General features: G+C 38.7%; 1 protein-coding gene across 2 annotated transcripts in view; it reads right to left on the bottom strand.

Annotated features, from left to right (window-relative positions):
* PIK3CA (phosphatidylinositol-4,5-bisphosphate 3-kinase catalytic subunit alpha) overlaps window positions 1-27617 on the bottom strand; it is a 94746-nt gene that overhangs the window by 42116 nt on the left and 25013 nt on the right. The gene's annotated exons all lie outside the window — the stretch shown is intronic.

Here is a 27617-nt window from a genome sequence, read left to right as displayed (position 1 = left end):
CAGTTTGTAATATTTTAAAAACTATGATGTGTTCTTATGAGTTGAAAGTCCTGAATTTTTTTTAGACATCAACGATCTTGGGGGTTCTTTTAGAAGATATTATCAAAATCCATAAAACACAAGTTTACTTATTGCTGTTTACAACTGTATTTTCTTTTATTCAGTGAGCAGATCTGTAAGAGTATATCAAAAGGCAAAATGAGAGATACCAAATAAAAAAATGAAAGTTAAACTAGAGAAATGAATCAGGAAGGTCCAGCTAACCTACTACACTTGCTTAGTCTATCAGGTATTGTAGGTAACAGCTATAAATGACAGTTTGCTTATTCACCGAAAGCGCATTGGTGCTGTCCCCAGAATCCTTTAGGTGTGGGAATCTAATGATGAATAAGATAGACATGGCCCTTGCCTTCACAAGACAAAGCAAATAATATGAAGATTATGCGTACGCTGTGTGTGGGGTAATTAAATCCACAGTTAAAAAACAGAATACATGTCACCATGGACTACAACAGCACCTAGTGTGGGGTCACCGAGGTTGGGGTGGGAAGGTTTCCCATAGTAGGTAACACACATCAAATCTTTTACAGATAAGCAAGAGTTGAACAAACACAAGCAGAGGGGAGGAAAACGGCCGTCCCTGACTCCTCCCTCCCTCTCTCTCTCTCTCTCTCTCTCTCTCTCTCTCTCTCTCATGCCAATCAACATCTGACCCATCAACAAGCTTGGTTAATTCTCTTTCCATTCTGTCGACATTCCTTCGCTACCATGCTTAGTACCTTGGGCGAGGCCATCACTATTTCTTGTCCAGACCGCTACAAAGGCTTGAATGGTCTCTCTGAATCTATGCCTGCCCCCTTTAATCCACCTCGACCTCATACCCCTTGTGACTTAAAGAGAGCAATAGGGCCTAATTGATTAGAAGTTTATGCCGTACCACTTCTTGCTTACAAACAAATAATTATGTATGCTTCAGAGTTGCAACAGATGAAGGACGTGAAGAGTAGGAATAGCAGAAAATTTCAGCCTTTTCCAACCCATGGATATACAGAAATTAACTGGAAACAGTGAAGAATATAAGAAAATTATGTTTTGATAGTTGAAACTATTTTTCTTCAAACTTATAATAAGAGATCCACTAAAATGATAGAATTTAAAATAAATGTCTTATTTCCTATATGTAAAAAAAATTCACTGGCTAGTAAAAAGAACAGATGGATCAATCTGTGTGAAAGATTATAGAAGTGACTTGTGTTTTTTAAAACATACAAAAAATTTGAAAAATGCAAGGGAAAACGCCAAATGACTACTTTTAAATGATGACATGCTGCATAAAAAAGTTCAAATGAAAACAAAACCAAAACCACAAGCCACACAAAAACAGCAGCTGTGTTTATGACTTCTCTTCTAAATGGCACTGACAGGTCAGTTGTGCAGCTACGGGAGCAACCACTTTACGTAATAAATAACCCACAGGAAACCTCATTTGTTCCCTAAGTATTCCCAAGAAAGAAGCCTAGTTAGTACAGCAGACAGATCACTGGTTTTATTCCTTATTTTACATTTATGGGTAATTAACTATGAAATACTCAAGACACACCCTTTTCATTAAGAGAATAAATGTGATTATGGTAAGAAAACCCTTGTTGATCCTGGGGGCCGGGCGTGGTGGCTCATGCCTGTAATCCCAGCACTTTGGGAGGCCGAGGTGGGTGGATCACGAGGTCAAGAGATCGAGACCATCCTGGTCAACATGGTGAAATCCCATCTCTACTAAAAATACAAAAAATTAGCTGGGCATGGTGGCGCGTGCCTGTAATCCCAGGTACTCAGGAGGCTGAGGCAGGAGAATTGCCTGAACCTAGGAGGCGGAGGTTGTGGTGAGCTGAGATCGCGCCATTGCACTCCAGCCTGGGTAACAAGAGCGAAACTCTGTCTCAAAACAAACAAACAAACAAATAAACAAAAACGAAAACCCTTGTTGAGCCTGGAAGGCAGGCACTGGTTGACATTCTGTAGAAAGAATGACAGCTTTCTTATTTGTTAGATGGTATTTGTCTTCTCATGCCAGGCCTTATTCTGTACAAACTATTACCCCGGGGTTCACATAAAGAGAACTGTAGAAGTGGAAAATGAAACGAACATTTGCTTTTTTAGTATGCACAATGTACTTCGGTGGGCAGTAACTCTTTTGAGGTAGATATTATCGTTTTACATGAGAAAACTGCAGATCAGAGGTGAAGTCACTTGCCTCCAATAAATGGATTTTGAATCCACCAGGCCTGGATGATCTTAAAGCCCACACTATAACCATGCTGTTATCTGGGCTTCAGTTATGGCCATGTAATATTTATTGGTAGTGAGTAAGAGAATGAGCTCTAATTTGAATCTACACTAGATTCAAGTTTCGGCTCCCTTAGTCAATAGTTGTATGGCCTTGGGCAGTTTAGTTCATGTCATTGAACTTCATTTTTCCTTCATTTGTTAAACTGGGATAATAATGGCATCTACTTCATTGTATTGTTGTAAAGACTGGATGAGGTGATATATGAAAAATACCTAAGCATATTTACCAGCACACAGTAAGCACGTAATAAACGTCAAACATTAGCAATGAACTTGTAAAGTATTACCAACATGATCTTTTCAAGCTTATTAGGAATCATACAGTGCTGGCACCAGATGGGGTAAAAAAGGTTTTGTTTTTTTTTTTTTCACTGAGAAGGCAAGAAAGGAGCTTCACAAAGTTCTGTTTCAAGTGCTGACAGCTGAAGGCAGCAAGGCCCGCACGTAAACCTGGAAGAGCATGGCCTGGACCCGAAAGCCGGCACGGGGCTTTCCGGCAGCTTCCCGTTCCCCAGATTCCTACTAAAATGCTACAGCTATCTCCAGCTGAGGTGTCAGGAATCCCTTCTTATCTCTCTCCACCTGTTTTTTTGTTTTGTTTTGTTTTGTTTTTTGTTTTGAGAAGTACCTGCTTAACGTCAGGTTCTAGGCTAAGTATGGTACAAAAGCAAAGGTAAGAAAGATGCCTTCCCTTCTGCAGTTAGGGGACTCATAGTTTACTGGGAAACAACTTTAACCATGTGATAACTGTTGCAAGACAGAATATGAACAATGGAAAAGACTGAGATTAGAGAAGTCTTCAGAGAGGTGAAGTTTCAGTAGAATATTACAGATTAAAAATTTCAGAGAGGGTATGATCTGAATGTAAGATGGCCTATAGGAAGGTGTTCTAGATTGCCACAAGTGTTAGTAAAAAGTCAGACCATGAAAGAATGCGGCCTGTTCCTAGCAATATAAGCTGTTTTTATTACTTGAGTCTAAAGTGCATGGGAATAGGTAGAGTATGTAATGAAGAAGGAGAGGTGAAAGGCAGGTAGGGGCCAGATGTAAAACCATGTTAGAGTTTGAATTTTGAATTTTATGTTGTACACCACCAGTAAAAATGAGATGCTGGGCTGGGGGCTGTGGCTCACACCTGTAATCCCAGCACTTTGTGAGGCTGAGGCAGTAGGATTGTTTGAGCTGAGGAGTTTTAGACCAGCCTGGGCTCAAGACCTCATCTCTACAAAACAAACAAATTAGCCAGGTGTGGTGGCACATGCCTACAGTCCCAGGTACTCAGGAGGCTGAGGTGGGAGGATCATTTTAGCCTGGGAGGTCAAGGCTGCAGCAAGCTGTGACAGTGCCACTGCACTCCAGCCTGGGCAACAGAGCAAGACCCTATCTCAAACAAACAAAGAAACAAACAAATGTCTCTGAAGTATTTTGAGCTAAAGATGACATGATGCTTTTAAAATGATTTTTTAATTCTCTCAGATTTCTTTAAAAATTGGCTTTTCAAATGTAGGTTATAATCAAACATTAAAGTATAAAAATTACAAATTCTCAATTGTCTAGAGAAAAATCCCTAAAATTAAGAAATCAGAATATATAATATTTTAAATAAAAAGGCCTTTAGACTACAGAAAAACTTAAATACTGATAAAGAAGATGAAATTATTAAATTTAAAGCAATAGAGGGGATAAATCATTGTAAAATTGTGAAATACTAACGTAGTTTGGAGGTTTGAGGTCACAGAATTAAAAACGTATTTACTAAAAATAAAACACTTTAAGGGTCAAGAAAGCACTCTTTTGGGGTTTTGAGTTCAGAATGCCAGGACTAAAGACGCATATGCAAACTGACAAATCAGTGCTCTCTGGAACTCAGTAAATAAACTGTTTCCACTTATCCTCATTTTCTACATATTGAAATGAGTTATTTCAATTTGAGGACTGCTCGAAATAGAGTAGTCCTAAAATTTTCTTAGAAGTGTGTGTGTGTGCGTGTGCACAATTCACAATTTACTTTTTATGAATTACAGTCTCATTATAAGCACCAATTACTGTGCTATATTAAAACATAAATAGCAAGCTCTTCAGGATTACTGAGAAATTTGGTGGAGACGTGGAGGTACATTTCTGACCCTAAAACCAACAACCACAGCATGCTGGATGCTTCCCACTTCCTTGTTTTCTAGCAGTCAACGGTCACTTCTCAGCGGAGGCCAACCTGCCTGACGACAATGGCATCTCCTCTTCTAGTCAGAGTTGACACGTGACCTCTATTTCACAAACTATAAACTAAAGGCCACCAGACTAAGAGGTAATATGAAAGGCTCTGCTGTATGACCACAGATGCCTAGACAACCAGAGATTGCTGTCTACTTCTTTAATCCGGTGTTAAAGTTACTGTTAAAAGTTACTGTGTCTAGGAAGGAAGTACTTAAAACCTTTCGGTTCTCAGAAGGCCTCAACCTGCGTCGACTCGTTGGTAAGGACGCGGTCTGCATCAGCGGTCCAGCTGGATAGACGGTACTGCCCAGCAGAAGTAATGACACCTTTAAGGACAACACAAGTAGCAGAAATGAAGTGTAAAAAATAGTATCAGATTCTCCACTGTCATCTGACTGTTATATTGGAAAGCTTCTTAATTCATTAGGCAGTTCACCATTTTGAATACTTGACATGTACTCTTTCAGAACAAGAAGGCAATGACATCTTGACAACATGTTTTTTTAATCCCTAAATTGAAAGTTTTTCTCTAGGTTAGAACTCTATTTCTAGATTTCATTACTAAGGCAAGGGTGGTCAAACTATGACCCACTGGCCTAATCTAACTCACCATTTGCTTTTGTAAATAAAGTTTTATTGGAACACAGCTAACAAACTGTGTGTTTACATAATGTCAACAATACTTTGCTCTGCAACAACAGAGTTGATGCTACAGAGACCATAGGGCATGCAAAGCCTAAATATTACTATCTGGCATTTTGCAGAAAAAAGTTTGCTGTTCCTTGTAATGTATTAGAATTACCTGGTATCAACTGGGTAAGTGCACAGTGGCTAAGAAGTTACCCAAATCCTGCTTCTGCAAACCACAGTCCTACAGTGTCAATCTAAGTTCTTTAAGCCAGTAAAGCTAAAATCTTGAAACAGAAAAGTATCAAACAAGGGATTTAAGTGGGCACTTTCATTGCTGGGAGCTTACTACCTGATAGGGAACGTTTTGTGGACTAATTCCGAAGTTATCCCTAAGCATTCTTACTCCTAAATTATCTTGTTCATTCCCTCAGTTCCGCTTTCTCTATTTCATCACATCCTTGAAAGCTATCAGAATTTCCCCGGGTCTTTTTCCGCCAATTCCTTCAACCATACTTCAAGCAAGATAGTTTACCATCTCATTTTCGCCCTCACTGGATATGCCCTTTTGCTAATATTCATCTGAAAATACGTCAACAAAAATCTAGTACAATATTTTAGTCAATATTTCCAAGGCAGAGTACAGAAAACTACTACTTGACCATGGATTACCAGTCTCTATAAATAGAACCTAAGGCGTTTTCTGGCTTAATTACTTTAAAATATGCAAATGTATATTTTATATATTTTAATTCAGGTTTCAATTTCAAAGTGTATTATGCTTAACATACTTAATGTTTTTAGGCTGGGTGTCGTGGCTCACGCCTGTAATACCAGCACTTTTGGAGGCCGAGGTGGGCAGATCACCTGAGGTCAGGAGTTCGAGATCAACTTGGCCAACATGATGAAACCCCATCTCTACTAAAAATACAAAAACTAGCCGGATGTGGTGGCGGGCGCTTGTAATCCCAGCTACTTGGGAGGCTGAGGCAGGAGAATGGCTTGAACCTGAGAGGCGGAGGTTGCAGTGAGCCGAGACCACATGATTGTACTCCAGCCTAGGCAACGAGAGTGAAACTCTGTCTCAAAAATAAAAATAAAAAAAATATGTTTTAAAAACATCAATATTATATCTGCATTAAAAAATCATTAAAAATAAGAAAGTTATTTGGAAGCATACCTCGGCAAGTTTAAGGGAGAGACCTCTTACTGGCACAACTGGCAGCCTAATCAGTGCAAACAGCCCCCATTTGCTAAACTAAGCATCTTGTATTTTCTGGTTATCTATGTTCCACGAATACAGAAGCTGCTTAAATGTTTGTTGAATGACCAACTGCCTGTAAAACAAGTTTTACTCATACTTTTAGATATCTACTGACAAGACATTTTCCACTCTCATTCTTACAGCAACAGGAAAACAATATTTAGTTTTGTGGCTAACTCAACTACAGCTCTGTATTTGCTCATGTTGGGGATCAGGAAATTATATCCCAAAGTATGACACTTTGGTATGATGCGTTCTTTGAACTTAAAAAGCAGCAACAGAACCAAGGTCTGCCATTCCCTGTACCTCTGTCTCTCTAACCACTTCTCTCCTAACTCAAGAAGGGGCTTTCTCTGAGGTTTCCCTTAGCCAGAGGGCAGTTCCTCCAGAAGGGAGGAACTGCCCTCTGGCTAAGGGAAACCTCAGAGAAACCTGTGAGAATCTACCTCAGAGAAACCTGTGAGAATCTACATTAACTCCTATCACAGGAGAGGAGACTAGACCTCTAGGCCCACACAGACCTCTCACCTCTTCTTCTGAGGGCTGCTACCTGAGAGACCTGATCCGCACAGCAAGACAATTTCGTTCACAGTGTGGGTCTTCCCCGCTTCCTCCAGGAGCCTTCAGTCCGTATTTGTTTCTGTAGCTAAAAGTGCTGTTTAAGCTTCAGCCGTCTGGCCCTTGCTTGAGTCTCGTACTTTGTGGGACCCTATGCATATGCATACGATACATTTATTTGCCTTTTCTCCTGTTCATCTGTCTACTGTCAAGTTTATTCTTCAGACTCAAATACTGAGCCTCCAGAGGAGAGAGAGAAGGTTCTTTCATCCCCTACAACCCACTAACTAGGAAAAACTAAAAAAAAAAAAAAAAAGGTTTTGTGATTTTTAAATTACCAAATCAATCTTTAGTCTGATTTCGAACAGGAGAACAAAAACTTCCTTCTACATTTGCTACAGAAACAACATGATTCAAATCTAGGTTAATAATTCAATGGTCTTATTACTACAGTTGAAAGTTACTTTAAATATTTCTAGTCAGTTATTCCCTTTTTAAATGTTACCACAGCCTTTTATATGTATTTCTATAGCTGTACCTCAACACAATCATTAAAATTATCTATATCCATGTTTGACCTCCTATTACGCTATGAACGTTTTTAGGATAGGGTCTTTTATGCTGGGGGTGGGTCGGTGCAGGGGGTATCACTATAATCCTAGAGCACAGAAAAGCAGGTAGAAAAACTAAATTGTTGAAATTACAGTGAAGATATAACAAGGGCCTGAACAAAGAGAGGTAGCAATAGAAATAGTAAGAAACGGAGGCATAGAGAAGTCGAAAGCACTCAGAGGCCATGTGGATTTGATGGATAAGCAGCGTAATTTCAAATGAATTTCATTATGGTGGAGATGCATGGGAAGCAAGCGTCCTTTGGTTCCATTTTCTGGGCCCCAGTCAGGGCTTCTAAAATTCTCTTCCTTTAAGAGTCACTAAGCTGTTTCTGGAGTGAGTCCAAAGGGACAGCTGTAAAATACACTAGCTATGGAAGGATGCATATTATCCATTTCTTTCAGAGCACCATCCTTCACTGACCTTTATAAGCTGGCCATGAGAAGACAGATTTAGCTCATGCCTTGAGAGAGACCAAAAGACCTTTACAACTTCAGGATTGAAAGTCAAGTTCTCATCACTAGTGTCCAGAAAATTTAAATTCCTTTCGCAAGGAACTGCAATTCATTTTCATTATTAAATTCATATCTACAGTGCTATGAAAGGTGTTATAAAAATACATTTCAGAGATTGAATGCATTATATAAGACAAGGGTTTCCTAACGTGAGGCCCATGAATGGGTTTAGAGAGGACCTCTGCTAACGGATTTTTTAAAATGACAAATAATTAAGACATAGATGAGTAGTATTTTTTTTTTTTTTTGAGACGGAGTTTCGCTCTTGTTACCCAGGCTGGAGTGAAATGGCACGATCTCGGCTCACCGCAACCTCCGCCTCCTGGGTTCAGGCAATTCTCCTGCCTCAGCCTCCTGAGTAGCTGGGATTACAGGCACGCGCCACCATGCCCAGCTAATTTTTTGTATTTTTAGTAGAGACGGGGTTTCACCATGTTGACCAGGATGGTCTCGATCTCTTGACCTCGTGATCCACCCGCCTCGGCCTCCCAAAGTGCTGGGATTACAGGCTTGAGCCACCGCGCCCGGCCAGATGAGTAATATTTATAGGAGTGTAGACTTCTCATTATAAGTAAATGTGACCCACGTAGGTTAAAAGAATCCAGTTTGAATAGCAGAATCAAATGTGGTAAAGAACCATTAATGAAGTATAGATTAATACTTGGATCTTAGATTATTAAATAAAGCATGAATTTTAAATTTCATATTTTACAAAGAGAAAACATACCAAATACCGACTGTGAAGTCACTAATTTTCTAAACTTGAATTTTATTTTTTTTATTTTTACCTTTTTTTTTTTGGGATGGAGGCTTGCTCTGTCGCCCAGGCAGGAGTACAGTGGCACGATCTCGGCTCACTGCAACCTCCACTTACGGGATTCAAGCAATTCTCCTGCCTCAGCCTTCTGAGTAGCTGGGACTACAAATGTGTGCCACCACACATGGCTATTTTTGTATTTTTAGTAGAGATGGGGTTTTGCCATGTTGGCCAGGCTAGTCTCAAACTCCTTACCTGAAGTGATCTGCCCACCTCAGCCTCCCAAAGTGCTGGCATTACAGGTATGAGCCACTGCACCCAGCATACCTTAATTTTAACAAGGGATGTGAAGGACCTCTTCAAGGAGAACTACAAACCACTGCTCAAGGAAATAAGAGAGGACACATGATGGAAAAACATTCCATGCTCATGGTTAGGAAGAGTCAATTTTGTGAAAATGGCCATACTGCCCAAAGTAATTTATAGATTAAATGCTATCCCCATCAAGCTACCATTGACTTTCTTCACGGAATTGGAAAAAACCACCTTAAACTTCATATGGAACCAAAAAAGGGCCCGCATAGCCAAGACAACCCTAAGCAAAAAAACAAAGCTGGAGACATTATGCTACCTGACTTGGAACTATACTACAAGGCTACATTAATCAAAACAGCATGGTACTGGTACCAAAACAGATACACAGATGAATGGAACAGAACAGAGGCCTCAGAAATAATGCCCCACATCTACAACCATCTGATCTTTGACAAACCTAACAAAAACAGGCAATGGGGAAAGGATTTCCTATTTAATAAATGGTGTTGGGAAAACTGGCTAGCCATATGCAGAAAGCTGAAACTGGATCCCTTTGTTATACATTATCCAAAAATTAACTCCAAATGGATTAAAGATTTAAACATAAGACCTAACACCATAAAAACCCTAGAAGAAAACCTAGGCAACACCATTCAGGACATAGACATAGGCAAGGACTTCATGGCTAGAACACCAAAAGCAATGGCAACAAAAGTGAAAATTGACAAATGGGATCTAATTAAACTTATGAGCTTCTGCACAGCAAAAGGAACTATCATTAGAGTGAACCGGCAACCAACAGACTGGGAAAAATTTTTTGCGATCTACCCATCTGATAAAGGGCTTATATCCAGAATCTACAAAGAACTTAAACAAGTTTACAAGAAAAAAACAACCCCATCAAAAAGTGGGCGAAGGATATGAACAGGCACTTTTCAAAAGAAGTCATTTATGTAGCCAACAAACATGAAAAAAAGCTCATCACCACTGGCCATTAGAGAAATGCAAATCAAAACCACAATGAGATACACCGGTTAGAATAGCAATCATTAAAAAATCAGGAGTCAGGAGACAACAATGCTGGAGAGGATGTGGAGAAATAGGAATGCTTTTACACTGTTGGTGGGAGTGTCAATTAGTTCAACCATTGTGGAATACAGTGTGGTGATTCCTCAAGGATCTACAACCAGAAATACCATCTGACCCAGCAATCCCATTACTGGGTATATATCCAAAGGATTATAAATCATTCTATTATAAAGACACATGCACACGTATGTTTATTGCGGCACTGTTCACAATAGCAAAGACTTGAATCAACCCAAATGCCCATCAACGATAGACTGGATAAAGAAAATGTGGCGCATATATACCATGGAATACTATGTGGCCATAAAAAGGATGAGTTCATGTCATTTGCAGGGACATGGATGAAGCTGGAAACCATCATTCTCAGCAAACTGACACAAGAACAGAAAACCAAACACTGCATGTTCTCACTCAGAAGTGGGTATTGAGCAATGAGAACACATGGATACAGGGAGGGGAACATCACACACCAGGGCCTGTAGGATGGTGGGGAGGGACAGCAGGGGATGGGGTGTTTGGGGAGGGATAGCATTAGGAGAAATACCTAATGTAGATGATGGGATGATGGATGCAGCAAACCACCATGGCATGTGTATACCTATGTAACAAACCTGCATGTTCTGCACACATAAGCCAGAACTTAAAAGTATATATTTTTTTTAAAAAATCAAATTTTAGTGTGCAGTAGCATAATTAAAGTTTCTTAAAATATAAGCTGAAAATGTGACTAAACATTAATAAAGGTGAAGGTGAGACAGGATTATGAGGAAAGGCAAATGTACTTATACAATGTGGAAAATGATGGATATTTCATAATATACAATTTAACAGGATACGAATGATTCCATAGTGAAAGAGTTTTCTACTGAATATTTATTTTCTTATTTAATTATTTTATTTCTTTCTTTCATGGGAGGAAGGGAGTCAAGGCAGACCATCACAGTTTCACATAAAAGCAGCAGCAGCAGCAGGTAGTGAGAAGTAAACCATCGTCCTCAGTTCCAATGACCCTAACACAGGTAACACTGAAAATCCTGTTTATATTTTCACATCAACAAGATTGTATTTTGTAAATGATGATTTCAAAATACAGAACTAAAAGAATGACTACTATTCCAAATGGAAAAAAAATATTAAAATTTGCCTTTGTTTTTCTAGTAGTACAATACTTGTTCTCTCTTTGATTCCTTTTTATTAACCAGCCCATTGTCACAAGCTCACCTTGTGACAATGGCATGTACTGGTAAGACAGGTGGACAGAATTAGGAGTGTCTCCCGGCCAAAGAAAAGGTCAAAAGCTAATCAAACCACAAAGAGAGCCTAACTAGTGACTTGAGCTTTCATACATCTTTAGCAATACCTGGAGCAAAGGAATAACCAAGGAGCCTGGAAACATTTTGGCAGTCTTTAGATTTTTTTCAACTATGGTATTATTTAATATGTAGTAGCAAAGAGAACAATGTATATTAACCCAACCTAGTCCTAAGCAGAATGGTCCAACCAATAGTTTTGTTTTAGTTGAGATCAGTGTACAGTCATCCTCAATTCCACTGATCCTATGGAGAACTCTCCAATTCTTAAGGCTTCCTCAGGAGGGGTAAGCTCATTTGAAGGCAGTTTCCTTATTTGCAAAAGGTGAATAGAAATAGTTACTGTCTCTTAGTGATGTTATAAGAATTAAGTGAGACAGTGTATTTAAAGTCTGCAGCATAGAGCTTGGAACACAGAAATTCAATCAAGGATCCCTCTCTCTTATCTACTGGATCAATGTTATCTAAATGTATGTGTCCAGAAAGGGAAACAGAACTTTACTGTTCTAGGCTTGTTGTAAAGAGATGGTAGATAGTGATTGTCTAGCTAGAACTCCTATACTTAGTAAAACACTATTTGGTTCACTGAAGCAATACTTAAAGGAAATTTGGCATCATGTAGAAGGCAATTTTTTTAAATTAGAAAAAAATACTTTCCTTATAAAATGACTATAAAGTAGCACCTTTTACATAAAGAGAGAAACAATCCTAAGGTATTTCAGTTTGGCAACTGTATATCCATTTCAGGACCAACTGTATACTGAAGACTGGGAAAATAGAAGTCTATGCACTGATTGCCTCAGTGAAAATTTAACCAGTGAGATCAGTGAAGAGACCAACCTAGCAAGGAAGGGTGGGCTAATATAAAGGAAATGCAAAATATGGAAGAGTTCTTGAAATGTTACTGCAATTTCCTGCTAAGCAAACATCTTAGCTCCCATGGAACTCAAAGAGAAAAGGTCCTGAAGGTTTAAACTTTCACAAGTTTATAAACAAACCTATACTGATAACCAAAAAAAAAAAAAAAAAAAAAAAAAAAAAAAAAAAAAGTGCTCATTGTCCTTTGTAATTCCGTTTTACAAATGACTCACATCCCACATACTTAAGAAAATCCCTCTATTACTTGGAACTTCAAAGATGATGCCAACCACACACTGTTCCATTCTTGATTGATGAATTCATTTAAGAAGGAAGTGTAAAAAGCCTCTACTCTTCAACTTAACTCAATGTTAAAACCTCTCCTGCCTTTATCTTTCAAAGGCCCAGGGCTTCACCAAAAGTAACTTCATCTTTCTTGCCATAATGAAGCTAACAACATTCTGGACTTGGCTAACTTATAAAACAGTTGTTTCCTGGCTGCTTGTAATCGAAAGAAAAAGAAACAAAAGAGTACATTATCCAGGGCTCAGCTTGCTGAGTTCATTAAAAGTTTAAGAATAAGCCGGGCGCGGTGGCTCAAGCCTGTAATCCCAGCACTTTGGGAGGCTGAGGGGGGTGGATCACGAGGTCAAGAGATCGAGACCATCCTGGTCAACATGGTGAAACCCCGTCTCTACTAAAAAAAAAAATACAAAAAATTAGCTGGGCATGGTGGTGCGTGCCTGTAGTCCCAGCTACTCAGGCGGCTGAGGCAGGAGAATTGCCTGAACCCGGGAGGCGGAGGTTGCGGTGAGCCGATATCGCGCCATTGCGCTCCAGCCTGGGTAACAAGAGGAAAACTGTCTCAAAAAAAAAAAAAAAAAAAAGAAAAGAAAAAGAGTTTAAGAATATCTAGATTAACATCTTAATTAAATTAAAAACACGTATGTGATACTGTGAAATATATACTTGGTCTCTGCCCTCGCTCCTGGCACACAACTCCTAAATTCCTTGTAATCTCCAAAGTGCTGTCTTTCTGTATGCTAATGATTTGACTGATGGCTGGCAGCTCCTAGGTTGCTTCAGGATGAGGGTTGGTCACCAGAAAATCCAAGGCAAGATTAAGAAATTGGGCTTTTAATCCCACCCCTACCTCTACCTCCCCACCTCCTTAGAGGAGAGGGGCTGAAGGTTAAGCTGATCCCCAGTGGCCAATTATTTAATCAATCATGCTACTTAATGAAGCTTCCATAAAAATCCAAAAAGAACTGAGTTCAAGGAGCTTTTGGATAGCTGATCAAGTGGAGGTTCCTGAAAGGTGGCATGTCCACAGAGGGCATGGAAGCTCTGCACGCCTTCCCAAAAGCCCTGCCCTATGCATCCCTTTATCTGCAACTTTTGTATATTTATAATAAACCGATAACCGTGTTTCCCTGAGTTCTGTGAGCTTCTCTAGCAAATTAATCAAACCCAAGGTCGGGGGGCGGTCATGGGAACCCTGATTTATAGCCAGTCAGTCAAAAGCACGAGTAAAACAAGCTGAGGCTTATGACTGTCATTGGAAATGGGTGGCTGTCTTGTGACTAAGCCCTCAACCTATGGAATGTATGGGATGTGATGCTACTTCCAGGCAATAGTGTCAGAACTAAATTGGATTACAGGACACTCAGAAGAATCTGTCTCCTGAAGAATCTGGGGCAGAATCGACTGACTGGTTGTTGGTGGGAGGAAACCCCCACATACTTCTTGGTGAACAGTGGTCACAGAAGTCTTCTGTGTTGACTGCTGTAGTGTGAGAGCAGAGGAAAAATGGTTTATTTCTGTGGAATCTAGAAAAAGGTAACATTAGCAATATGTCTTTCAAATCACTTGACTTGATTCTTTTAAGGACCTGTAAAAAGCTGAAGGCAAGACGTTTCTATAAGTCATCAGAGAACTATTCTCTCTGAAGTTTATCAAATGGCTTCCCTTCTTTTGCTTTTATGTTTCTGTCCGGTATAGCTCCATGACTTAACAAGCCTTTCTGTGGCTCCAAACACCGCAATGGCTTTCTTTCAAGTCTTTCTACTACTATGTGTGAGAATGGACGACTTCTTGGAAAACAGCTGCTACACACTGTTCCCCAGTCTCTCTTCATCAAAAATCAACGGCTATCTTATTTCCTTATATCATGGGGTGAGAACACGGTGTAGTCACCACAGGGACTTGTGTTCAAGACCTATTCCTTCTGGTGACATTCTTTAGTATTTAGATAAATTAAACCTTGCCTGCATCTCACTGATTAGCCCTACTGTCTTGAGTCTTTTCATACCAAACTTTTACAGTGCTGCCATCATAAAGCGAAACTTGAATTAGCTACAGGTTTCTTGGTAGAACCAATTATTCTATCTTCCTTAAACATAACAGTAGTATGTTTAAGTAAAGAATCCCCACCAAAATGCCTAAACAGAAGATTTTCAGTCTAGGCTGGTCCAATTAAGTAGAGCTATCAACTCCGGAGACACTAGCAGATACAATATATTCACCTAATTGCATCCACATATGTTTCACACAAGGTCTCTTTGCTCTGGGCTCTTAATTTCTTATTTGACCAATTCAGCATTCCAAACCCGAGAGATTTATCTGTACTGTCAGAAGGCCAGCTGATCTGGAGGGGAGAGAACCAGGGACTAATGATAAAGCTTCATCATGGTCTATTCTATGGAGTTCTCTATTTCCTGAGACCAAGTGTCGTAAAACTGTAGCTATGGTGTGTGTGACTATGATGACATACTCCCAGGAACAGATAATAACCAAAGCAGATACTAATATATCATTGTCCTAACTGGCCGTTGAAGGACAATATTTTCAAAATCAAATGGCAAGGTCCGGACTGTGCTACTGTGATTGTGGTGGTGATTCTGCCAATAATGACAGGCTAAGGAGGCGATGTAAATGGCCTCCACCAATTTGCTTTGCAGCAGGAAAACAGCCTGCTGGCATGTGAATCAAAGAAAAAGATCAGCTTGGGCCAGGTGCAGTGGCTCACGTGTGTAATCCCAGCACTTTGGGAGCCCAAGGCGGGCAGATCATGAGATCAGGAGATCAAGACCATCCTGGCTAACACAGTGAAATCCCATCTCCACTAAAAATACAAAAAATTAGCCAGGCGTGGTGGCCGCCTGTAGTCCCACCTACTTGGGAGGTGGAGGCAGGAGAATTGCTTGAACTGGGAGGTGGGAGGTGGAGGCTGCAGTGAGCTGAGAATGTGCCATTGCACTCCTAAGCCTGGGCGAGAGAGAGAGAGACTCTGACTCAAAAAAAAAAAAAGATTAGCTTGAAAATATGGAGCACGTCTTGAATGTGGTTATCGATTTTGCACAGGGAGGGGCAATTTTAGTAGTATGTGCTATGAAAAAAGGCACTATCCAACAATCTTCTACCAAAAATACTAGATTCTGACCTTGCTTTTAGCTTCATTCCTGCCAAGACAGAGGCCCTAATGCCTTCCATATATAGTTATGCATCATTTAATTTAGTGCCATAAAACACAGTTTGCAAAGTATTTAACACACAATGAGGATGAGACAATGGGAAAAGTCTGGCTCTAGAGGTACTGAGAGTCCCTGTTCTGTCATATAGTTAGGTCCCAGACATTTTGGTCTAGTTATTTCTCGATTCTCGCTAGTATCTTTCTGTCCACATCATAACTTTAGCCCATGTCCTGGAACTGATTTCCGTTCTTAGGAACTATTATTGTAATCTCTTATTCCTTCCTCTTATACCATATTGTTACATTATTGGTATTCTTAAAAATAGATAAAAAGCACAGAATGTACAGTGCACTGAAATTTTATTTCACTTAAGGTGATCACTTATGTCTATTCTTAACCTGCTCATTTCAAATGTAAAATGTATTGGTCAAAACAACTTTTTCCTGGCTCTACACAATTAATCAGATAAACCCATAAACAGCTTCTTGCAAGAATAATACATTTTCTTCAAATGGTACTCCAATGAACATAAGATACTGTATTTTTTAAGAGAATACACCCCAAGTCTATCTGGGATGTTATGATGTTGGATAAAAGACATAATATACAGTAGAAATATGACTTAAATAACAATGCTTTTTCAATGATAAAGTCCAAATAATAACTTTATATTCTTATGTAATTGCTTGCCATTGGCCCCATTTTCTGGCAATAACAAATAGTATTATGTTAGGAATACTGAAAATGTCCATTGCAAGTAATTATCGACCAACTTTAATAGTGATTTATCGTCCTTCAGTATTTGATCTCACAAAACAGCTATGTCACAACAGCAAAACTTGAAGTAATGCAGAATAACTTTGGCAAGCAATTCCGATCTCCCAGAAGTGCAATCAGAGAGAGGGTAGCGCACTATCATCACGAGTGTCACCTAGCTAAGATGTGAGGACAAGGTCTATGAATAAAAGCAATCAGAGAGAGGGTAGCGTACTATCATCACAAGTGTCACCTAGCTAAGATGTGAGGACAAGGTCTATGAATAAAAGCAACAACAATAGGAAGTCATGTAAGCACAGGTTTTTGTTTTTTTTTTAATCCATCTTTTTAGACAACACAATACAGTCAAGATATTTCAGAATCCATTTAATAGTGGGTAAGAAATATTAGTGTCTTTATTTTCCCTTTCAAATTTTTTTTTTTATACTTATGTACAGTTCAGTGTACAAAGTATCTTGGAAATTATAATTACTATACCCTAAAAAGAGAGCAGTGAGAATGACAAAGAGAAATGGGTATAACTGTGTAAAAGCAGCAACATACGTGATCAGTGAATAGAATATTACTTTTTTTTTGAGACAGGGTCTCTCTCAGTTACCCAGGCTGGAGTGCAGTGGTATGACCATGGCTCACTACAGCCTCAACTCCCAACCCACCCCAATCCCAGGCTCAAGCAATTCTCCTGCCTCAGTTTCACGAGTAGCTAGGAGCTAGGACTACCTGTGTGTGCCACAATGCCCAGCTATTTTTCTTTTAAATGCAGAGATGGAGTCTCGCAGTGTTGCCCAGGCTGATCTTGAAAAGTCCTGGGCTCTGGCGATCCTCCTGCTTCTGACTTTCAAAGTGCTGGGATTAGAGGTGTGAGCCACAGCACCCAGCCAATACTGCCACATTCATTCACTGATGCTCTATATGACATTAGTTAACCACCCAAGGCATACAGTTAAACAATAAATTACTTACAGTGATTTAATAAACTAAAATGCTTCTTTATAAAATTTATCAACTGACAAAAACTTTTAAACTGGCTATTTAACATGTCATTAAAAGCTGTCCATTATCCAAACAACTGCTTCACATGTTGTGATTCATGAACTTTTGCTGACATTAAAATGAAGGCACAGAGGAAGATGTAAGAAAGTTTGAAAAAGGGAACTTTAAGATCTAAAATTTTAAGCTGTCACTAGTGAGTATAAAGCAGTATCAAGAAAGGAGGCCGGGAGCGGTGGCTCAAGCCTGTAATCCCAGCACTTTGGGAGGCCGAGGCGGGTGGATCACAAGGTCAAGAGATCGAGACCATCCTGGTCAACATGGTGAAACTCCGTCTCTACTAAAAATACAAAAAATTAGCTGGGCATGGTGGCGCGTGCCTGTAATCTCAGCTACTCAGGAGGCTGAGGCAGGAGAATTGCCTGAACCCAGGAGGCGGAGGTTGCGGTGAGCCGAGATGGTGCCATTGCACTCCAGCCTGGGTAACAAGAGTGAAACTCCGTCTCAAAAAAAAAAAATAAAAAAAAAAAATAAAAAAAGAAAGGGGATGACTGAAGAGATGAAAGTGAAGAGATATAGGAAAGTGTTTAGGTTGGACAGATATACTGTAAAGGACAAATCTTTTGTGTATGTGTCCAATTATTTAAATTACAGAGATAAATATGTGGAGTATCCTGATGTGGTAATAATTCAGAGTGAGTGCATCTAGTATTATGGTATATAAAGAAGACATTCAAACTTTTATTTCTTATTACAAGACTTTAGGGTTAAAATAAAACTAGACTATAACCTTTGAACTTCATCTAGCTGATGCTCTCTATTATTTGATAGTTGCTTTATGAACTACGTGACTATAATTGAGATTTATACCAATTTTGAGTGGCATAAGAAAAAAAGACAGAGAAAATACCTTTAATTATCTCTGTCAATATTGGAAGTTAAAATTTAACTTCTGACACAAACCCCTCAAAATAATGAAGTATTAAAAAAATAAAAGTGTAGGTCCTATTTCTATTGCATAAGTCACAGAATTACAGCAATTAGCTAATTTGTTTAAAAAATCTATTCTCCCATCTAGAACCAGCTAATTAAGATGTGCTTGGCTTCTTTGTTACAACTGGGTTTATAATACGAGCGTTCTTACCCATCACTAGTCTACTCACAATAGTATCATCAGCACTGAGATCCAAGTAACAGTGCCGTATTTATGACTGTGCTTTAGTTTCCACAAAAGCAAAATTCTGAGAACAGCATGAGTCATTATCCCTAGGGTAAAAAAAAATCATGTTTCCTTGGTCAAAATATGAAACTTATTGCTGATACCAGTAATTTAGTCTAGAAATTCCTTTTATGAATAAAAGGAACAGAATGTTTCTTTTCTCCATTCACACACTCCAAAACTAACAGAACTGTCCATCTGTCTTCTTTTACTACTCTCCATATCTGGTGTGTGGTGAGAGAGAGACAACCTTTCATCTAGCTATTTTCAGTACTGCTCTTGTTCTTCCATCCTCAGTTTGCCTTTTTCCCAGGACAAACACACACACACACACACACACACACACACACACACACACACACAATCTCTCTCTCTGACCTTTCTCTTCCTACTGCAGCATTTATTACAAAATCATGCAATAATACACAGAGAACATTATAAACATGGATATGTGTTTCCACAATGTTAAATGTTAAAAAGTTCTCAGGTTCACATTTTATATTTCAGCTTAAAATCGCTTCATTAATTAAAAGGCAAAAGTCACAAAGTAAAGAAACACTGATGTTATTGAAAGTGTGTCCCCACATTTCCTTAATGAAATGTTGAAATGATCTGTCCCCCCCCCCCTTTAATTGCTTCATTTGTTGGTACCTCTGCTCTGCTTATTATTCAAATGTGGGCATTCCTCATGACATCACCTCTTTCTCAACCTCCAAGGTTAAAACCTTTGGTCCTTTCAACTCCTCTCCTGCATGACATCACTTCCACCCCTTAAATCACCCTCAGATTCATCACTTTTTTTTCCAATGTTCTCTATGACTACTAGATCCTAAAAGAGTTCTCATATGAAGGACTGATCTGTATCTAATTTAACAAGCATTCATTAAGCAATTATAAGCCACTAGCAGCTGAAGCAAAGGAACTGGTGATGGAAAGGGGAGAAAAACATTCATACATGTGTATAAATGAAGCAGAAAAGACGTAGTTACTATCCAACAATCTACGACGCAAAATGTGGGAATTTTAGGAGAAAGTGTCTGTTTAAGGGAGGCATTTGATAAACAGAAAAGACTTCTGACAGGTACAGAATGAGAAGAGTGCAACAGGTTAAGGGGACAGTATCACCTAAGGCAAGAAGCCCTAAAAGCACAAACATCTCCCCCACCCTCTCAGTTATTCACAGTGTCACTACAACTGGCCACCTAAAGCATGTATCGAATTACCCCATTACTCAATTAAGCTTTCCTTTGGGAGTCTGGAATTTGGTTGTGCGGTGAGCAGAGGGTGTGGTCAAACCCCAGTAAAAGCCCTGGGCATTGAATCTCTAACGAACTTCCCTGGCTGGTTGGACTTCACAAGTACTGTCAACTCTTTGCTGGGGGAATTAAGCGTGTCTTGTGAGACTCTATGGAAGAGGACTGTTGGAAGCTTGTATCTGGTCTCCCCTGGATTTTGCCCCATTCCCCTTTTCCCTTCGCAGGCTGTGCTTTGTGTCTTTTCACTGTAATAATTCATGCAGCCATGAGTATGATATCATGCTGGGTCCTGTGGTTATCCTGGCAAAACACGGAAGCTAGGGATTATTCTGGGAACCTCCTGACACCTAAGGTAAATGTTATGTTTAACACTGTAAGAAATAGTTCTTATATTCCCACCAGCAATAAGTTAGAGTTCCAGTTGGTCTGTATCATAACTATTCAGCAGTATCAGTCACTTTTATTTTAGCTATTCTAGTGAGTCTCTCATTATGGTTTGAATTTGCAGTGGTATCCTCGCCATGGTTTTCATTTGCATTTACTGATGACTAATCATGATGGTGGAAATTTTTCATGTGCTTATTGGCCATTTGTGTATCTTCTGTGAAGTATTTGCTCAAGTTTTTTGTCCATTTTTATATTAAGTAGTTTATAATTTTTTGAATGTTAATTTCTGAGGCTCTTTTAAAAAATTTTTAGAGACAAGGTCTTACTTTGTTGCCCAGGTTGGAGTGCAGTGGCGTTATCATAGCTCACTACAGCCTCAACCTCTTGAGTAGCTGGGACAGTAGACACATGCCTTCATGCCCAGCTAATTAAAAAAAAAAAAGACTCTTTTTTTTGAGGGGAGGGGCGGTAAAGATAGTCTTGTCTCACTATGTTACGAGGCTGGTCTTGAACTCCTAGCTTTAAGTGATCCTCCCACCTCAGCCTCCCAAAGCACTGGGATTACAGGTGTGAACCACCATGCCTGGCCTTCAAAGGTTCTTTATATATTCTGGATACACATCCTTTATCCCCTATAAGTACTGAGAATTCTGGATTTTTTTTTTTAACCCATTCTGTGGCATATCTATTCATTTTCTTAATGGTGTCTTTTGATGAGCAAAAACTATGATTAAGACCTATTTATCAAATTTTCTTTTGAGATTAGTGCTATGTCCTGACCAACAAATCCTTGCTCAGTTTTAAAAGATTTCTTCATGTAAGCTCTGCTATAGTTCAAGTTTATTTCTAGGTAAGTGATCTTTCTGTTAATTTTCTGAATGGGTTTTTCTCTTCCATTATACTTTATAACTAGTTATTGCTCATATAAAGAAAAAAATATAGGCCGGGAGCAGTGGCTCACACCTGTAATCCCAGCACTTTGGGAGGCTGAGGCGGGCAGACCACCTGAGGTCAGGAGTTAGAGACAAGCCTGGCCAACATGGTGAAACCCCATCTCTACTAAAAATACAAAAATCAGCCAGGTGTGGTGGCACGCGCCTGTAATTGCAGCTACTCAGGGGCTGAGGCAGAATTGCTTGAAACCAAGAGGCAGATGTTGTAGTGAGTTGAGATCATACCACTGCACTCTGGCCTGGGTGACAGCGAGACTCCGTCTAAAAAAAAAAAAAAAAAGAAAAAAAACTATAATTTATATATTAATGTTATAATACCAAGAAACCGCACAGAAAAAGATGGATACATCTCACTAAATAAAAGTTAAAGATTCTGGTCTAGAAAAAGTACCAGAAAATGAAAGAGCACTGGAATCTGGGAGAGTACCACAATGCAGGACAGAGGTCTAATTTCTGTGATTCACAAAGAGTTCAGACAAGCTAATAAGAATTTAAAAAGGTTATAAATACAAAGTTTTCAGAAAAAGAAACTTAAGTAGCTAACAAACCAAAATATAAAGAAAATATTTAAAAATGCAAATAAAAGCAAAAATAAATATATTCCCATTTTTAAACCTATCATATTGGAAAAAAACAAGTTTGATGAAACCTAGTAACTGCAAAGATAGCACTCTTAGATTGTTGGTAGGAAGGTAAAATTTCTGGGAGACAGTCTGACAATATGATTCAAATTTTAAATGCACTTAGATTAGGCAGCCCCACTACTGGGAACTTATTTTATGGATCTCTTTGTAAAAATTCACCCCAAAGTAGGCCAAACAATAGTCACTGCAGCAATATTCATGAAAGCAAAAACTAGATACCATCAAAATCGTCATCGATAGGGAGATGATTAAATTATAATAAACCACTTTATGGACTACTATTTAGCTGTTAATATGAATGATACAGACTTGGAGGTACTGACATGAAAAGATCTCCAAGATGTAGCAAAGTCATGAAGGAATAGCTGCCGACATTTATAAAAAACAGGTAGAATATACTTCTGATTTTAAAATATCAGAGTAAAGACCTTTGTCAGCAATCATTTCTAAATAAGGAGAATGCAAAAACACTGTTTGATGAAGCTGGAAAAATGTAACCCTAAACCATAATATACAAAGACAGGGTAAAAAAACAATAAATGACTCATCAGAGGCAAGCACTGTTAAATTTAAGTGCCTAGGGAAGCCAGCCAATTCTCATGAAACCCCAAAAAGTTCAGGACTAGGAGGTTCCTGGAACCACTGAAATTCCAGGTCTCCAACTCCGATTGGTGTACTCAGTGACTTCCCTGCAGAAATCAGAAGGCGTCATTTCTGGAAAAAGTGAACTCAAGAGGCTTTGGACTTCAATAGATACAGAAGTAGATATGGATAAAGTAGATATGACTAAAACCAAAAGATTATGTGCAACTCTTCAGTATTTCTCTAAAACATAAACAGCCCCCACAGAGAAGACGAGAGTTCCTCTGGAAAAGGATTCAAAACTAACCTAGAGAAAACAAAACTCATCTAGAGAAAAATCGTGACATGAAGACTTCCTACACCATAGTTCACCAACAGACAAGAGCTCTGACTTCAAACCCACAGCTTTGGGTCAGCTTTTCATGTCTTAAATATGAATGACCACTGAGGATCTTCATGCATTTGAGGAATGTCTCCAATATTAAAGATTGAGACCAAAATGAAACAGAAGTGGTGGGAAACAGACAGAATGATGGGACAGAGGAAAATGTCAAAGAAACTGTAATTAAAGATAAAAGATCACATCCTTAAGCACAGGAACCAATAAGAAAGGACCACAGAATAAGAACTGGAAAAAAAAAAATTCAATGAAAGTTTAAAGTTAAAGTCAAGGAAATTTTCCAGAAGGCAGAATAAAAAGAAATGAGTAAGAGGAAGGAAAGGTAAAAATTTAGAAAAGCAATCAAGGAAGTGTAACATCTGGCTATTAGGAGTTCCAGAGACAAGAATGAAAATAAAGAGGAGGGAACTATCAAAAAAGGCAAGGATATTTCCAAGAATAGAAGAATGTAAGTCTGCAGGAAGCAGGCACCAGTGCAGTAGACAAAAGACGCATACCAAGGTACCACACCATAAAATTTCAGAACACCAGAAATGAAGAGAAGATAATAATCACTTCCAGACAGATAGAAAAAAACAAAACAAAACAAAAAAAACAAAAAACAAAAATAAAAAATTAGGAAACAGAATGGCAGAACTCTAAACAGCAAAATTGAAAGCTGGAAGATACCAGAGCAATACTTTAGAAATTCCGGGTAAAAATGATTTTCAATCTAGCATTCTACACTCACTTAACATATCACATAATTGTAGAAGTAGAGTAACACATATTCGGGTAAGCAACATCTCAAAAAATTTACCTCCCAGTTCTCTCTCTTCAAGATGCCATGAGACGATCTGCTCTCTATAAAATGAGGTAGGAAACCACGAAGGTAAGGGGCATAGGAATCAAGGCTCAACACAGGAAAGGTGTAGGGTATTTCCTGGATGAGGACAGAAAGAAGTCTTAAGATCACAGATGTGAAACTGATCCAGCAAGCAATCAAGATTAAATCAGAAACAGAGAAGGCTCTACAAAGGCCATTGTAGGAAAATCACCAAACTAATATTCACATGTGAGACTTATTGCAAAGATGGATTGAAGCCCATGGAAAGGCAAACTCAGATATAGTGGCAACTAAGCAAATGTCAGAGATGAAGCAATTAACTATAAAACAACAACAAAGTTTTAACAGAGAAAATATAACCCCATGTAGCCTATGCTTTATTATTATATGGTTATTGAATAATGAAATAATTAAATGTGGATTTAACCATTAATGATTAAATATAGAACGAGATAAGGCCAAGGAAGATATGAGAGTTAAAATTGTAAGAGGAAACCAATGGATAATGTCAAATACTGGTAGTACCAAGACAGGGCAGAGACCCTATTACTACAAGTTGGCAAATACCAGAAGTAGCAGCTAAAATAGTTAAAAGTGGTTTCCTCCATCATTCTCAGCAAACTGACACAAGAGCAGAAAATCAAACACCGCATGTTCTCACTCATAGGCAACTGTTGAACAATGAGAACACATGGACACAGGGACCGGAGCACCATACACTGGGGTCTGTCAGGGGGAAATAGGGGAGGGACAGCAGGGGGTGGGGAGTTGGGGAGAGATAGCATGGGGAGAAATGCCAGATATTGGTGATGGGAAGGAAGGCAGCAAATCACACTTCCATGTGTGTACCTATGCAACAATCTTGCATGTTCTTCACATGTACCCCCAAACCTAAAATGCAATTAAAGAAAGAAAGTGGTTTCCTGAAGCATGACATGGGACAAGACAAAGTTGATGTGGGGGGTGGCTGGGGGTGGAGGGGAAGGGAAGTACAGTCATGAACTGATTTTTTGTGTTTGTTTTTGAGATGGAGTCTTGCTCTGTTGCCAAGGCTGGAGTGCAGTGGTGCGATCTCGGCTCACTGCAACCTCTGGCTCCCAGGTTCAAGCGACTCTCCTGCCTCAGACTCCTGAGTAGCTGGGACTACAGGCATCCACCACCAAGCCTGGCTAATTTTTTTATTTTTATTTTTATTTTTTTTTGAGACGGAGTTTCGCTCTTGTTACCCAGGCTGGAGTGCAATGGCGCGATCTCGGCTCACCGCAACCTCTGCCTCCTGGGCTCAGGCAATTCTCCTGCCTCAGCCTCCTGAGTAGCTGGGATTACAGGCACGCGCCACCACGCCCAGCTAGTTTTTTTGTATTTTTAGTAGAGACGGGGTTTCACCATGTTGACCAGGATGGTCTCGATCTCTTGACCTCGTGATCCACCCGCCTCGGCCTCCCAAAGTGCTGGGATTACAGGCTTGAGCCACCGCGCCCGGCCTTTATTTTTATTTTTAGTAGAGATGAGGTTTCACTGTGTTGACCAGGCTGGTCTCAAACTACTGACCTCGTGATCCACCCACCTCGGCCTCCCACAGTGCTGGATTACAGGCGTGAGCCACCGCACCCGGCCTGATGTTTTTATTAACTTTTCAGTTATAATTTGAAAATAACATGCATGTATTAATTTATTTTAGCTTTACCTGAGGTATAAATTAAAATTCAGTTTGATGAGTCTTGCTGAATGCCAAACTATAAAAACCACCACTACAATCAAGTTTTAAAACCCTTCCATTAACCACCTCTCCAAGTTTTCTTCCTTTGCAGTCAATACACCACATAAGTAATTACTAGTGTAAGCACTTAAGTTTAGGTCTACAAACCACTGGTCCATTTTTAATAAATTTTTTAGTTATTCTAGCATTTTTTTTTTTGAAAAGACTATTCTTTTCCCACTGAATTACCTTGGCACCTTTGTTGAAAATCACTTACCACATAAATGCCTAACTTAGTTTACTTCTGTGTGTTTATTCACAAATAAGGTAACATAATATACAAAGCAAAAATGTTAAATAAAATAATAAATGTTAAATTTCATTAAATCGTAGGAAAAAGATGTATAGCATGTACCAATTGTCTAGAAGAAGAAATTAATTGAAAAATATTACTATATTAAGAATTACTCTTATTTCTATATTCTTAAATCTCTTGCATTCATCCACATGTCTACCCTCGTGCTAATACTGTACAATTTTGATTACTGTAGCTTTACGGCAAGTACAAATCAGGTACTTGTGTTCAGATTTTGTAGTTTTTTGTGTGCATGTTTTTTGCACTTCCATATAAATTTTAGAACCAGCCTATGATCTCTATGAGAAAACTTGACAATATTTTGATTTGGGACTACACTGAACATAGTGTACCAATTCATGAGTATAGTGTACCTCTCAATTAACTTTGTTTTTAGTTCTTCTTTAACTTCTATCAGCAATATTTTGTAGTGTTCAGTGTTTAGGTCTGTGTATCGATTGTTAAGTTTATTACTAAGTATTAAGCTATATAATGCCATTGTAAATGGTTTTGTTTTTTAATTTCATTTTTGGATTGCTCATTGCTACTATTTAGAAATATAATTCTTGTTTGTTATCTTTTATTCTACAGCCTTGCCTAAGTCACTTGTTCTAGTAGTATTTTTTTTTCTTTTTGGAAGATTCTTTAGAACTTTCTATATAAGGCCAACTATTTAGTTTTACTTCTTCCTTTCCAGTGCGTATTTCCTTTAATTTCTTTTTCTTGCCTTACTACATTGGCTAGGACTTCCAGGATAATGTTGAATAAAAGTAGTAAGCGCAGAACCTCCTTGCCTTGTTCTTCACCTTAAGTGGAAACTATAAAATCATTCACCATGAAGTATGATTTTTTTTCACAGACATTCTTTATCAGGTTGAGGAAGTTGCCTTCAATTCCTAGCTTGCTAAGAGTTTTTAATTATAAATTTGTGTTGAATTTTGTCAAATGCTTTCCTGCATCTATTGAGATGATCACTTTTTTTTTCAAATTTATTTTATTAGTATGGTGTATTACGCAGAATTGACATTTCTAAGTCAAGTCAGCCTTGCACTGCTGGGATAAATCCTACTTGACCATGATGTCTGATATTATCTTTTAAAATATAATATTGCTAATTAAACATGCTAATATTTTGTTAAGGATTTTTGTGTGTGTTTATGAGGAATACTGGCTGCTAGTTTCATCTTGGGTTGCTTTTGTGTTTGCTTTGGTATCTAGTAATACTGTCCTCATAAAATGAATTGTGATACTCTCCTTCCTCCTGTATCTTCTAAAAATGTGGGTGGGACTGTACTGCTTTCTTCCTTCAGTGTTTGACACAAGTACTAGCTATGCCATCAGAGCCCAGATTTTCTTTATTGGAAGCTTTTAACTACTAATTCAATTTTCTTACTCTCTATAGGTCTATTTGGATTTTCTACTTCTTTTGGAGTCAGTTTTGGTAATTAGCATCTTTCAAGGAATTGATTTCATTTCATCTAAGTTGTCAAATTGGTTGTAAACTTGTTCATAATATTCCTTTATCCTTTTAGTAATTGTAATAATACCCATTCTTTCATTCCTAATATTTCTAATTTACATCCCTTTTTCT

This window comes from Saimiri boliviensis, chromosome 8, assembly GCF_048565385.1.
Source record: "Saimiri boliviensis isolate mSaiBol1 chromosome 8, mSaiBol1.pri, whole genome shotgun sequence".
Taxonomy (NCBI): Eukaryota; Metazoa; Chordata; class Mammalia; order Primates; family Cebidae; genus Saimiri; species Saimiri boliviensis.
This window is presented reverse-complemented; position numbering and strand designations above follow the sequence as displayed.